This window comes from Salmo trutta, chromosome 12 (assembly GCF_901001165.1).
Source record: "Salmo trutta chromosome 12, fSalTru1.1, whole genome shotgun sequence".
In the NCBI taxonomy this organism is placed as follows: domain Eukaryota; kingdom Metazoa; phylum Chordata; class Actinopteri; order Salmoniformes; family Salmonidae; genus Salmo; species Salmo trutta.
In genome coordinates, this window is record NC_042968.1 from 37,327,863 (window position 1) to 37,341,387 (window position 13,525).

The following is a 13,525-nucleotide window of genomic DNA, read 5'->3' on the forward strand; positions in this document are numbered from 1 at the left end:
TCTCACCATTCCTGTAGACACTACCGGTAGACATCGTCTGTCCTTACCCTCTCTCACCATTCCTGTAGACACTACCGGTAGACATCGTCTGTCCTTACCCTCTCTCACCATTCCTGTAGACACTATGGTAGACATCGTCTGTCCTTACCCTCTCTCACCATTCCTGTAGACACTATGGTAGACATCGTCTGTCCTTACCCTATCACCATTCCTGTAGACACTACGGTAGACATCGTCTGTCCTTACCCTCTCTCACCATTCCTGTAGACACTACGGTAGACATCGTCTGTCCTTACCCTCTCTCACCATTCCTGTAGACACTACGGTAGACATAGTCTGTCCTTACCCTCTCTCACCATTCCTGTAGACACTACGGTAGACATCGTCTGTCCTTACCCTCTCTCACCATTCCTGTAGACACTACGGTAGACATCGTCTGTCCTTACCCTCTCTCACCATTCCTGTAGACACTACGGTAGACATCGTCTGTCCTTACCCTCTCTCACCATTCCTGTAGACACTACGGTAGACATCGTCTGTCCTTACCCTCTCTCACCATTCCTGTAGACACTACCGGTAGACATCGTCTGTCCTTACCCTCTCTCACCATTCCTGTAGACACTACCGGTAGACATCGTCTGTCCTTACCCTCTCTCACCATTCCTGTAGACACTACGGTAGACATCGTCTGTCCTTACCCTCTCTCACCATTCCTGTAGACACTACCGGTAGACATCGTCTGTCCTTACCCTCTCTCACCATTCCTGTAGACACTACCGGTAGACATCGTCTGTCCTTACCCTCTCTCACCATTCCTGTAGACACTACGGTAGACATCGTCTGTCCTTACCCTCTCTCACCATTCCTGTGGACACTACGGTAGACATCGTCTGTCCTTACCCTCTCTCACCATTCCTGTAGACACTACCGGTAGACATCGTCTGTCCTTACCCTCTCTCACCATTCCTGTAGACACTGCGGTAGACATCGTCTGTCCTTACCCTTTCTCACCATTCCTGTAGACACTGCGGTAGACATCGTCTGTCCTTACCCTCTCTCACCATTCCTGTAGACACTACGGTAGACATCGTCTGTCCTTACCCTCTCTCACCATTCCTGTAGACACTACGGTAGACATCGTCTGTCCTTACCCTCTCTCACCATTCCTGTAGACACTACCGGTAGACATCGTCTGTCCTTACCCTCTCTCACCATTCCTGTAGACACTACCGGTAGACATCGTCTGTCCTTACCCTCTCTCACCATTCCTGTAGACACTATGGTAGACATCGTCTGTCCTTACCCTCTCTCACCATTCCTGTAGACACTACCGGTAGACATCGTCTGTCCTTACCCTCTCTCACCATTCCTGTAGACACTACGGTAGACATCGTCTGTCCTTACCCTCTCTCACCATTCCTGTAGACACTACGGTAGACATCGTCTGTCCTTACCCTCTCTCACCATTCCTGTAGACACTACGGTAGACATCGTCTGTCCTTACCCTCTCTCACCATTCCTGTAGACACTACCGGTAGACATCGTCTGTCCTTACCCTCTCTCACCATTCCTGTAGACACTACCGGTAGACATCGGTCTGTCCTTACCCTCTCTCACCATTCCTGTAGACACTACGGTAGACATCGTCTGTCCTTACCCTCTCTCACCATTCCTGTAGACACTACGGTAGACATCGTCTGTCCTTACCCTCTCTCACCATTCCTGTAGACACTACGGTAGACATCGTCTGTCCTTACCCTCTCTCACCATTCCTGTAGACACTACCGGTAGACATCGTCTGTCCTTACCCTCTCTCACCATTCCTGTAGACACTACGGTAGACATCGTCTGTCCTTACCCTCTCTCACCATTCCTGTAGACACTACGGTAGACATCGTCTGTCCTTACCCTCTCTCACCATTCCTGTAGACACTACGGTTGCAATCGTCTGTCCTTACCCTCTCTCACCATTCCTGTAGACACTACGGTAGACATCGTCTGTCCTTACCCTCTCTCACCATTCTTGTAGACACTACGGTAGACATCGTCTGTCCTTACCCTCTCTCACCATTCCTGTAGACACTACGGTAGACATCGTCTGTCCTTACCCTCTCTCACCATTCCTGTAGACACTACGGTAGACATCGTCTGTCCTTACCCTCTCTCACCATTCCTGTAGACACTACGGTAGACATCGTCTGTCCTTACCCTCTCTCACCATTCCTGTAGACACTACGGTAGACATCGTCTGTCCTTACCCTCTCTCACCATTCCTGTAGACACTACGGTAGACATCGTCTGTCCTTACCCTCTCTCACCATTCCTGTAGACACTACGGTAGACATCGTCTGTCCTTACCCTCTCTCACCATTCCTGTAGACACTACGGTAGACATCGTCTGTCCTTACCCTCTCTCACCATTCCTGTAGACACTACGGTAGATATCGTCTGTCCTTACCCTCTCTCACCATTCCTGTAGACACTACGGTAGACATCGTCTGTCCTTACCCTCTCTCACCATTCCTGTAGACACTACGGTAGACATCGTCTGTCCTTACCCTCTCTCACCATTCCTGTAGACACTACGGTAGACATCGTCTGTCCTTACCCTCTCTCACCATTCCTGTAGACACTACGGTAGATATCGTCTGTCCTTACCCTCTCTCACCATTCCTGTAGGCACTACCGGTAGACATCGTCTGTCCTTACCCTCTCTGGCATGGCCTTAACAACATCCTCTCTAGACTTTAGCATCTCCAGATGAACCTCTTGCTCCTCATCTATAGTCTCCAGGCTCAACCTGCCCATAGATAACCTCTGGGCTCTGATTCCTCCTGTTTCCTGCTGCTGCCTGTCAGACACGTAGGTCATTGGTATGGTGTATCTTTATGGTCTGACAACACAGGAGACGTGTTCACCGGACAGGAGAGGTTCAGTTGTCCATGTGACAGACTGACCGCTGACCTGGGAGCTGCTGGAGCTGGAGGGACCTGACAATCCCTTTACAATAGACATTTAGAAAGGAAATAAAACATTTCACTACAAACTTTGTTGAATGCAACAGTAATGGTGCTAGTTTGTTAAAGGTTCTATTAAAAGAAGCCTTATCAGATAAACTGTAAAGCCCCAATCTAGAAGCCCTGATAATGCTGTAGCCAAGTGGAATGTGCATGTTCACCCCCAGAGGCTTTGTGGAGTGGGACGTCATCTCATGTAGTCATGCTGTTAACCCCTGTACCTAAACACATAGTCATTAGAGGACAGATGAGGATCTCTGGGAGGAGAGGGGCTCTCCTTAAGCTGCGTGGCTGGAGGGGGTGAGGGTCGGGCAGCCACAGGGGGTTAAGAGAGGTGGGTGGGGGTGTGGACCACTGGGTTTCGGATGTCTAGTAGATTCCACCTGAGGTAAATTATAAGGTTTTAGGTTCTACTGGGGAGAGCGGCCCACTGCCATCCCACACATTTCCTCACCATACAGTACACACACTCATTTCCCCAATACACATAAACTCTAACACACACACACACAATCTTAATTTCGAGAGATCATCGCTTACAGCCCAGAGATACTCAAAAGCAGCCTCTGTCCGTAAACACTCCACCCCACATACACACACTGGGCCGACTCATCGCCTCCTCTTCACATTGTTCCTGAAGTGCCGTTAACGGCCACTCTTATGACCCCTCGGGAGGACCAGGGCAGCCCCTCTTAGCCTGTTGAGTTGTTAGCGTGTTAGCGTTGAGGCTTTACGTGAGTAGGCCTCATTAGCCTAGCGTCTTTGTGTTGTTATGACCCTCCGAGAGGACCAGGGCAGCCCCTCTTAGCCTGTTGAGTTGTTAGCGTGTTAGCGTTGAGGCTTTACGTGAGTAGGCCTCATTAGCCTAGCGTCTTTGTGTTGTTATGACCCTCCGAGAGGACCAGGGCAGCCCCTCTTAGCCTGTTGAGTTGTTAGCGTGTTAGCGTTGAGGCTTTACGTGAGTAGGCCTCATTAGCCTAGCGTCTTTGTGTTGTTATGACCCTCCGAGAGGACCAGGGCAGCCCCTCTTAGCCTGTTGAGTTGTTAGCGTGTTAGCGTTGAGGCTTTACGGGAGTAGGCCTCATTAGCCTAGCGTCTTTGTGTTGTTATGACCCTCCGAGAGGACCAGGGCAGCCCCTCTTAGCCTGTTGAGTTGTTAGCGTGTTAGCGTTGAGGCTTTACGGGAGTAGGCCTCATTAGCCTAGCGTCTTTGTGTTGTTATGACCCTCCGAGAGGACCAGGGCAGCCCCTCTTAGCCTGTTGGGTTGTTAGCGTGTTAGCGTTGAGGCTTTACGTGAGTAGGCCTCATTAGCCTAGCGTCTTTGTGTTGTTATGACCCTCCGAGAGGACCAGTGCAGCCCCTCTTAGCCTGTTGAGTTGTTAGCGTGTTAGCGTTGAGGCTTTACGTGAGTAGGCCTCATTAGCCTAGCGTCTTTGTGTTGTTATGACCCTCCGAGAGGACCAGTGCAGCCCCTCTTAGCCTGTTGAGTTGTTAGCGTGTTAGCGTTGAGGCTTTACGGGAGTAGGCCTCATTAGCCTAGCGTCTTGTGTTGTTATGTTGGCACAGAGCAGCTCCAAAGATTAGCCCTGCTGGGGAACAAGTTACTTTTGCTGCTAAAGAGCTTGATTCTAATGACTCCAGTATTAGCCCTAGTCAAGTGTGTCACACACACACACACTCTCCACACAAATTCTCAAACTCGTACAATCCCACGCATACACATTACTCTATTCACACCTTGACAAAGCACACACACACACACCGTGTCCCCTCAGAGCTGTCACAGAGCTAAATCTCTCTGAGGTATTTAGCGACACGCTAGCAGGTTTCCTCCACACTGGCCGTGCTGAGCAGAAGGGAGTACTAAAGCAGCTGAAAGCACTTACACCAGGGCACTCAACCCTGTTCCTGGAGAGCTACCCTCCTGGAGCTTTTCTCTCCAACCCTGTTCCTGGAGAGCTACCCTCCTGGAGCTTTTCTCTCCAACCAGCTAATTAGAATCAGGTGTGCTAGATTAGATTTGTAGAAAAAACCTGCAGGACGGTAGCTCTCCAGGAACAGCGTTGGAGAGCCCTGATTTACACCCAACATGGGATCTCTGTGACCACAACATCACTGGAGTGGAGAGTGCCACTGTCTATGTTGATGTGTTTCTGTCAACAAATTAAATAATGTCTCTCTCCCCCTCTTTTTTCCCCCTCCATCTCCCCTCTCACTTTTTCGCACTCTCTCTCCACTTTCCTCTTTCTCTCTCCCCCTTCCCTCTCTCTCTCTCTCACCCACTCTCTCTCGCTCTCTTTCCTCTCTCTCCCCCCCTCTCTCGCTCTGTTGCCCTCTCTCTGTCTCTCTCTGTCTCTCTCTGTCTCTCTCTGTGTGTACAGAGACTACATCTGCCTCCAGACCTGTCAGAGACAGTGAGCCGTGTGAGCCGGGGAGAGCTGACAGGGACAGCCATGGTGGGCTCCTCAGGCTGTGGCTCCGGTTCCACTGGCAACAGACATCTGGACTTCTAGAACCCCCCTCACCATCATCACCGCTGGCAACAAACATCTGGACTTCTAGAACCTCTTCACCATTATCACCGCTGGCAACAAACACCTGGACTTCTAGAACCTCTTCACCATTATCACCGCTGGCAACAAACACCTGGACTTCTAGAACCCCTTCACCATTATCACTGCTGGCAACAAACACCTGGACTTCTAGAACCTCCTCGCCATTATCACCGTTACACCACTCTCACATTGTCAACCGTTTCCCTGCCAACCGTTTTTTCGCCCGCCAATCTTTTCCCTTCAAGTGGCCTAGCACCCTCCTTCCTTTTACTAGGACAGTTTGACATTTGATATTTTAGTCATTTTAGTAAATGCTATTGTCTAGCGCGACTTACAATACCTGTATTGAAGTAAGGAGGCAGCGACACTCCATCCAAGCCCCTCTATGTAACTCTGTCATCTTGGTGTGACTGGGCCTGTCTCAGGGAGAGAGAGAGAGAGACGGGGGGGGGGGTCATTTCAATGGGATATCTGTAATGAAACACACGATACACCTTTCTGCTATTTCACCATCCTGCTGTTTCACCATCCTGCTATTTCACCATTCAATCAAAGGCATCTTGAAAATATGTTTTTTGATAAGTTGAATAAATGTGTATAAATCCATATCTCCATGTTTCATAGCCTGTTTTCCTAGCTTATTGAGAACTTTGGAAGTTTCTATCGTAACACCCATATTCTCCACAGATCTTTTCTGTCTGGCTTGTTCGCTATTAATGGTTGAGGTGAGCGTTTGGATAGGGGAAGCTGATCCTAGACCTGTAGTTAGGGGCAACCAGGAGTAAAGGGTTGGATGTGGGCGCAGGCTTCACAGCTCATCAGGTCTGTTATCTGGATGGGCGGCTCTGCTATGACAAGACCAAAACAACAAATGAGGTCAGATGGTGACATGGAGAAGACTGAATATACAGCATGTAAAATAAAACTGTCACTGTGTTTCTCTTCTGCGGTTGGTGTGGATGTGTTGCTCTATGAGAACTGAAGGTGTGTGTGTGTGTGTGTGTGTGTGTGTGTGTGTGTGTGTGTGTGTGTGTGTGTGTGTGAGTGTGCGCGCTTCCCCCAAGCAATTCACATTTACTGGTGTAAGGTCACTAGGTCATTCTTTAAAGATCAAGCTATGACTTCATACAAGGTGTTTAGAGATTTGTGACGCCATAAATATGATGTATGGCCTCTGAAGTGTTTGGTAAAAGAGATTTTGTAGATGTGAAGTCTTTTGAAAGGCTATCGATAGCAGCAACGGAACCCGGAGGCCTTCCATTGCAAGTAGCCTAAAATATTACACTAAGCTTGTTGTTTGGGTCTGTCTGTGACATGCACACGTTGACCCAGCTCATATTTCAGTTGACACAACCTTATTTGACTCCAGGGGAAATTGTATTGGTAATGTAGAAATGGTGAGCCCTGCATTATGCATCCTAGGGGTTACGTAAATCTCCTTACGGAGGGGGGAGAGGCTGATTCGTCTGGCTCTGCCTGCATACATTTACTTTAATGCACGTAACTCTAGTTCTCTGTGTGAAGTAACTACAGGGTCTTCATCGAGGTGCCCTAGTAAAGTCACATGACTGTGTTCCTGTACTGTAATCCCAGGGTGAGACTAACTCAATATACTTTAAAATGACTACAACCATTGGTGTTAAATTTAAGGTGGTATTAAATATAAGGTCTTGTTAAATTTAAGGTGGTATGAAATATAAGGTGGTGTTAAATTTAAGGTGGTATGAAATATAAGGTGGTGTTAAATTTAAGGTGGTATGAAATATAAGGTGGTGTTAAATATAAGGTGATGTGATGTTAAATATAAGGCGGTGTTAAATATAAGGTGGTGTTAAATATAAGGTGGTGTTAAATATAAGGTGATGTTAAATATAAGGTGGTGTTAAATATAAGGTGGTGTTAAATATAAGGTGATGTTAAATATAAGGCGTTGTTAAATATAAGGTGATGTTAAATATAAGGTGATGTGATGTTAAATATAAGGTGGTGTTAAATATAAGGTGATGTTAAATATAATGTGATGTTAAATATAAGGTGGTGTTAAATATAAGGTGATGTTAAATATAAGGTGATGTTAAATATAAGGTGGTGTTAAATATAAGGCGTTGTTAAATATAAGGTGGTGTTAAATATAAGGTGTTGTTAAATATAAGGTGGTGTTAAATATAAGGTGATGTTAAATATAAGGTGATGTTAAATATAAGGTGGTGTTAAATATAAGGTGGTGTTAAATATAAGGTGGTGTTAAATATAAGGTGGTGTTAAATATAAGGTGATGTTAAATATAAGGTGGTGTTAAATATAAGGTGGTGTTAAATATAAGGTGATGTTAAATATAAGGTGGTGTTAAATATAAGGTGATGTTAAATATAAGGTGATGTTAAATATAAGGTGATGTTAAATATAAGGTGGTGTTAAATATAAGGTGGTGTTAAATATAAGGTGATGTTAAATATAAGGTGATGTTAAATATAAGGTGATGTTAAATATAAGGTCTTGTTAAATATAAGGTGATGTTAAATATAAGGTGATGTTAAATATAAGGTGGTGTTAAATATAAGGTGGTGTTAAATATAAGGTGGTGTGATGTTAAATATAAGGTGATGTGGTGTTAAATATAAGGTGGTGTTAAATATAAGGTGATGTTAAATATAAGGTGATGTGATGTTAAATATAAGGTGGTGTTAAATATAAGGTGGTGTTAAATATAAGGTGTTGTTAAATATAAGGTGGTGTTAAATATAAGGTGATGTTAAATATAAGGTGGTGTTAAATATAAGGTGATGTTAAATATAAGGTGATGTTAAATATAAGGTGATGTTAAATATAAGGTGATGTTAAATATAAGGTGGTGTTAAATATAAGGTGGTGTTAAATATAAGGTGGTGTTAAATATAAGGTGATGTGATGTTAAATATAAGGTGATGTGATGTTAAATATAAGGTGGTGTTAAATATAAGGTGATGTTAAATATAATGTGATGTTAAATATAAGGCGTTGTTAAATATAAGGTGGTGTTAAATATAAGGTGGTGTTAAATATAAGGTGATGTTAAATATAAGGTGATGTTAAATATAAGGTGATGTTAAATATAAGGTGGTGTTAAATATAAGGCGGTGTTAAATATAAGGTGATGTTAAATTAAATATAAGGTGATGTTAAATATAAGGTGGTGTTAAATATAAGGTGATGTTAAATATAAGGTGATGTTAAATATAAGGTGGTGTTAAATATAAGGTGATGTGATGTTAAATATAAGGTGGTGTTAAATATAAGGTGTTGTTAAATATAAGGTGGTGTTAAATATAAGGTGATGTTAAATATAAGGTGATGTTAAATATAAGGTGATGTTAAATATAAGGTGGTGTTAAATATAAGGTGGTGTTAAATATAAGGTGGTGTTAAATATAAGGTGGTGTTAAATATAAGGTGATGTTAAATATAAGGTGGTGTTAAATATAAGGTGGTGTTAAATATAAGGTGATGTTAAATATAAGGTGATGTTAAATATAAGGTGATGTGGTGTTAAATATAAGGTGGTGTTAAATATAAGGTGATGTTAAATATAAGGTGGTGTTAAATATAAGGTGGTGTTAAATATAAGGTGATGTTAAATATAAGGTGATGTTAAATATAAGGTGGTGTTAAATATAAGGTGATGTTAAATATAATGTGGTGTTAAATATAAGGTGATGTTAAATATAAGGTGGTGTTAAATATAAGGTGATGTTAAATATAAGGTGGTGTTAAATATAAGGTGGTGTTAAATATAAGGTGATGTTAAATATAAGGTGATGTGATGTTAAATATAAGGTGATGTTAAATATAAGGTGGTGTTAAATATAAGGTGATGTTAAATATAAGGTCTTGTTAAATATAAGGTGATGTTAAATATAAGGTGATGTTAAATATAAGGTGATGTGATGTTAAATATAAGGTGGTGTTAAATATAAGGTGGTGTTAAATATAAGGTGATGTTAAATATAAGGTGGTGTTAAATATAAGGTGGTGTTAAATATAAGGTGATGTTAAATATAAGGTGGTGTTAAATATAAGGTGATGTGATGTTAAATATAAGGTGATGTGATGTTAAATATAAGGTGATGTTAAATATAAGGTGGTGTTAAATATAAGGTGGTGTTAAATATAAGGTGATGTGATGTTAAATATAAGGTCTTGTTAAATATAAGGTGGTGTTAAATATAAGGTGGTGTTAAATATAAGGTGTTGTTAAATATAAGGTGGTGTTAAATATAAGGTGATGTTAAATATAAGGTGGTGTTAAATATAAGGTGATGTTAAATATAAGGTGATGTTAAATATAAGGTGATGTTAAATATAAGGTGATGTTAAATATAAGGTGATGTTAAATATAAGGTGATGTTAAATATAAGGTGATGTTAAATATAAGGTGGTGTTAAATATAAGGTGATGTTAAATATAAGGTGATGTTAAATATAAGGTGGTGTTAAATATAAGGTGGTGTTAAATATAAGGTGGTGTTAAATATAAGGTGATGTTAAATATAAGGTGGTGTTAAATATAAGGTGGTGTTAAATATAAGGTGATGTGATGTTAAATATAAGGTGATGTGATGTTAAATATAAGGTGGTGTTAAATATAAGGTGATGTGATGTTAAATATAAGGTGGTGTTAAATATAAGGTGATGTTAAATATAATGTGATGTTAAATATAATGTGATGTTAAATATAAGGTGGTGTTAAATATAAGGTGGTGTTAAATATAAGGTGGTGTTAAATATAAGGTGATGTGATGTTAAATATAAGGTCTTGTTAAATATAAGGTGGTGTTAAATATAAGGTGGTGTTAAATATAAGGTGTTGTTAAATATAAGGTGGTGTTAAATATAAGGTGATGTTAAATATAAGGTGGTGTTAAATATAAGGTGATGTTAAATATAAGGTGATGTTAAATATAAGGTGATGTTAAATATAAGGTGATGTTAAATATAAGGTGGTGTTAAATATAAGGTGATGTTAAATATAAGGTGGTGTTAAATATAAGGTGATGTTAAATATAATGTGATGTTAAATATAAGGTGGTGTTAAATATAAGGTGGTGTTAAATATAAGGTGATGTTAAATATAAGGTGATGTTAAATATAATGTGATGTTAAATATAAGGTGATGTTAAATATAAGGTGATGTGATGTTAAATATAAGGTGATGTTAAATATAAGGTGATGTTAAATATAAGGTGATGTTAAATATAAGGTGGTGTTAAATATAAGGTGATGTTAAATATAAGGTGATGTTAAATATAAGGTGATGTTAAATATAAGGTGGTGTTAAATATAAGGTGATGTTAAATATAAGGTGATGTGATGTTAAATATAAGGTGGTGTTAAATATAAGGTGATGTTAAATATAAGGTGATGTTAAATATAAGGTGGTGTTAAATATAAGGTGATGTTAAATATAAGGTGATGTTAAATATAAGGCGTTGTTAAATATAAGGCGTTGTTAAATATAAGGTGGTGTTAAATATAAGGTGATGTGATGTTAAATATAAGGTGATGTGGTGTTAAATATAAGGCGGTGTTAAATATAAGGTGATGTTAAATTAAATATAAGGTGGTGTTAAATATAAGGTGGTGTTAAATATAAGGTGGTGTTAAATATAAGGTGATGTTAAATATAAGGTGATGTGGTGTTAAATATAAGGTGGTGTTAAATATAAGGTGATGTTAAATATAAGGTGGTGTTAAATATAAGGTGGTGTTAAATATAAGGTGATGTTAAATATAAGGTGATGTTAAATATAAGGTGGTGTTAAATATAAGGTGATGTTAAATATAATGTGGTGTTAAATATAAGGTGATGTTAAATATAAGGTGGTGTTAAATATAAGGTGATGTTAAATATAAGGTGGTGTTAAATATAAGGTGGTGTTAAATATAAGGTGATGTGATGTTAAATATAAGGTGATGTGATGTTAAATATAAGGTGGTGTTAAATATAAGGTGGTGTTAAATATAAGGTGATGTTAAATATAAGGTGATGTTAAATATAAGGTGATGTTAAATATAAGGCGTTGTTAAATATAAGGTGGTGTTAAATATAAGGTGATGTGATGTTAAATATAAGGTGGTGTTAAATATAAGGTGGTGTTAAATATAAGGTGATGTTAAATATAAGGTGATGTGATGTTAAATATAAGGTGGTGTTAAATATAAGGTGATGTTAAATATAAGGTGATGTTAAATATAAGGTGGTGTTAAATATAAGGCGGTGTTAAATATAAGGTGGTGTTAAATATAAGGTGGTGTTAAATATAAGGTGGTGTTAAATATAAGGTGGTGTTAAATATAAGGTTGTGTTAAATATAAGGTGATGTTAAATATAAGGTGGTGTTAAATATAAGGTGGTGTTAAATATAAGGTGATGTTAAATATAAGGTGGTGTTAAATATAAGGTGGTGTTAAATATAAGGTGGTGTGATGTTAAATATAAGGTGATGTGATGTTAAATATAAGGTGGTGTTAAATATAAGGTGATGTTAAATATAAGGTGATGTTAAATATAAGGTGGTGTTAAATATAAGGTGGTGTTAAATATAAGGTGATGTTAAATATAAGGTGATGTTAAATATAAGGTGATGCTAAATATAAGGTGGTGTTAAATATAAGGTGGTGTTAAATATAAGGTGATGTTAAATATAATGTGATGTTAAATATAAGGTGATGTTAAATATAAGGTGATGTTAAATATAAGGTGGTGTTAAATATAAGGTGGTGTTAATATAAGGTGATGTTAAATATAAGGTGGTGTTAAATATAAGGTGGTGTTAAATATAAGGTGATGTTAAATATAAGGTGATGTTAAATATAAGGTGGTGTTAAATATAAGGTGATGTTAAATATTAGGTGATGTTAAATATAAGGTGATGTTAAATTAAATATAAGGTGGTGTTAAATATAAGATGATGTAAATTGCCTGGGAATCTCAGTTATTATGAGATCTAAACTGACGTGTACTGTTACCTAGTATCTCCTATCTAATGAACACATACAGGCTTGTGTTGTGTTGTCCATTTCAGGTCGTCCAACCTCTCTCTTCGTTCACACAGTATCTTTCTCAAACAGGTCAAATTGTGATTCATGCATCACCTCCTTGGATCCCCCTCCTCCTCCCTGTCGTCTTATTGGTCGAGACAGCTTTTCTTTTCTCTTTCTCACTTCAGTGTGTTCAACATGTCAACATGGTGTGCCCCAGAATCTGGACAAATACCTCCTCGTCCATCCTCTAGTCTACTACAACAAGTGTTGTTGACACGGTCCCTCTTCTGTTCCTTCTCTGTTGATAACTTTGCAGGGTAACTTTGGAGGCTCGTAGGGGGTTAAATTATATGGTGCTGCAGGATATGCAGGAGGCTCATAGGGGGTTAAATGATATGGTGCTGCTGAATATGCAGGAGGCTCATAGCGGGTTAAATTATATGGTGTTGCAGGATATGCAGGAGGCTCATAGGGGGTTAAATTATGTGGTTCGCAGGATATGCAGGAGGCTCATAGGGGGTTAAATTATGTGGTGCTGCTGGATATACCGGAGGCTCATAGGGGGTTAAATTATGTGGTGCTGCAGGATATGCAGGAGGCTCATAGGGGGTTAAATTATGTGGTGCTGCAGGATATGCAGGAGGCTCATAGGGGGTTAAATGATATGGTGCTGCTAAATATGCAGGAGGCTCATAGCGGGTTAAATTATGTGGTGCTGCTGAATATGCAGGAGGCTCATAGGGGGTTAAATTATGTGGTGCTGCAGGATATGCAGGAGGCTCATAGGGGGTTAAATGATATGGTGCTGCTGAATATGCAGGAGGCTCATAGTGGGTTTAATGATATGGTGCTGCTGAATATGCAGGAGGCTCATATTGGGTTTAATAATATGATGCTGCTCCATATGCAGGAGGCTCATAGTGGGTTTAATTA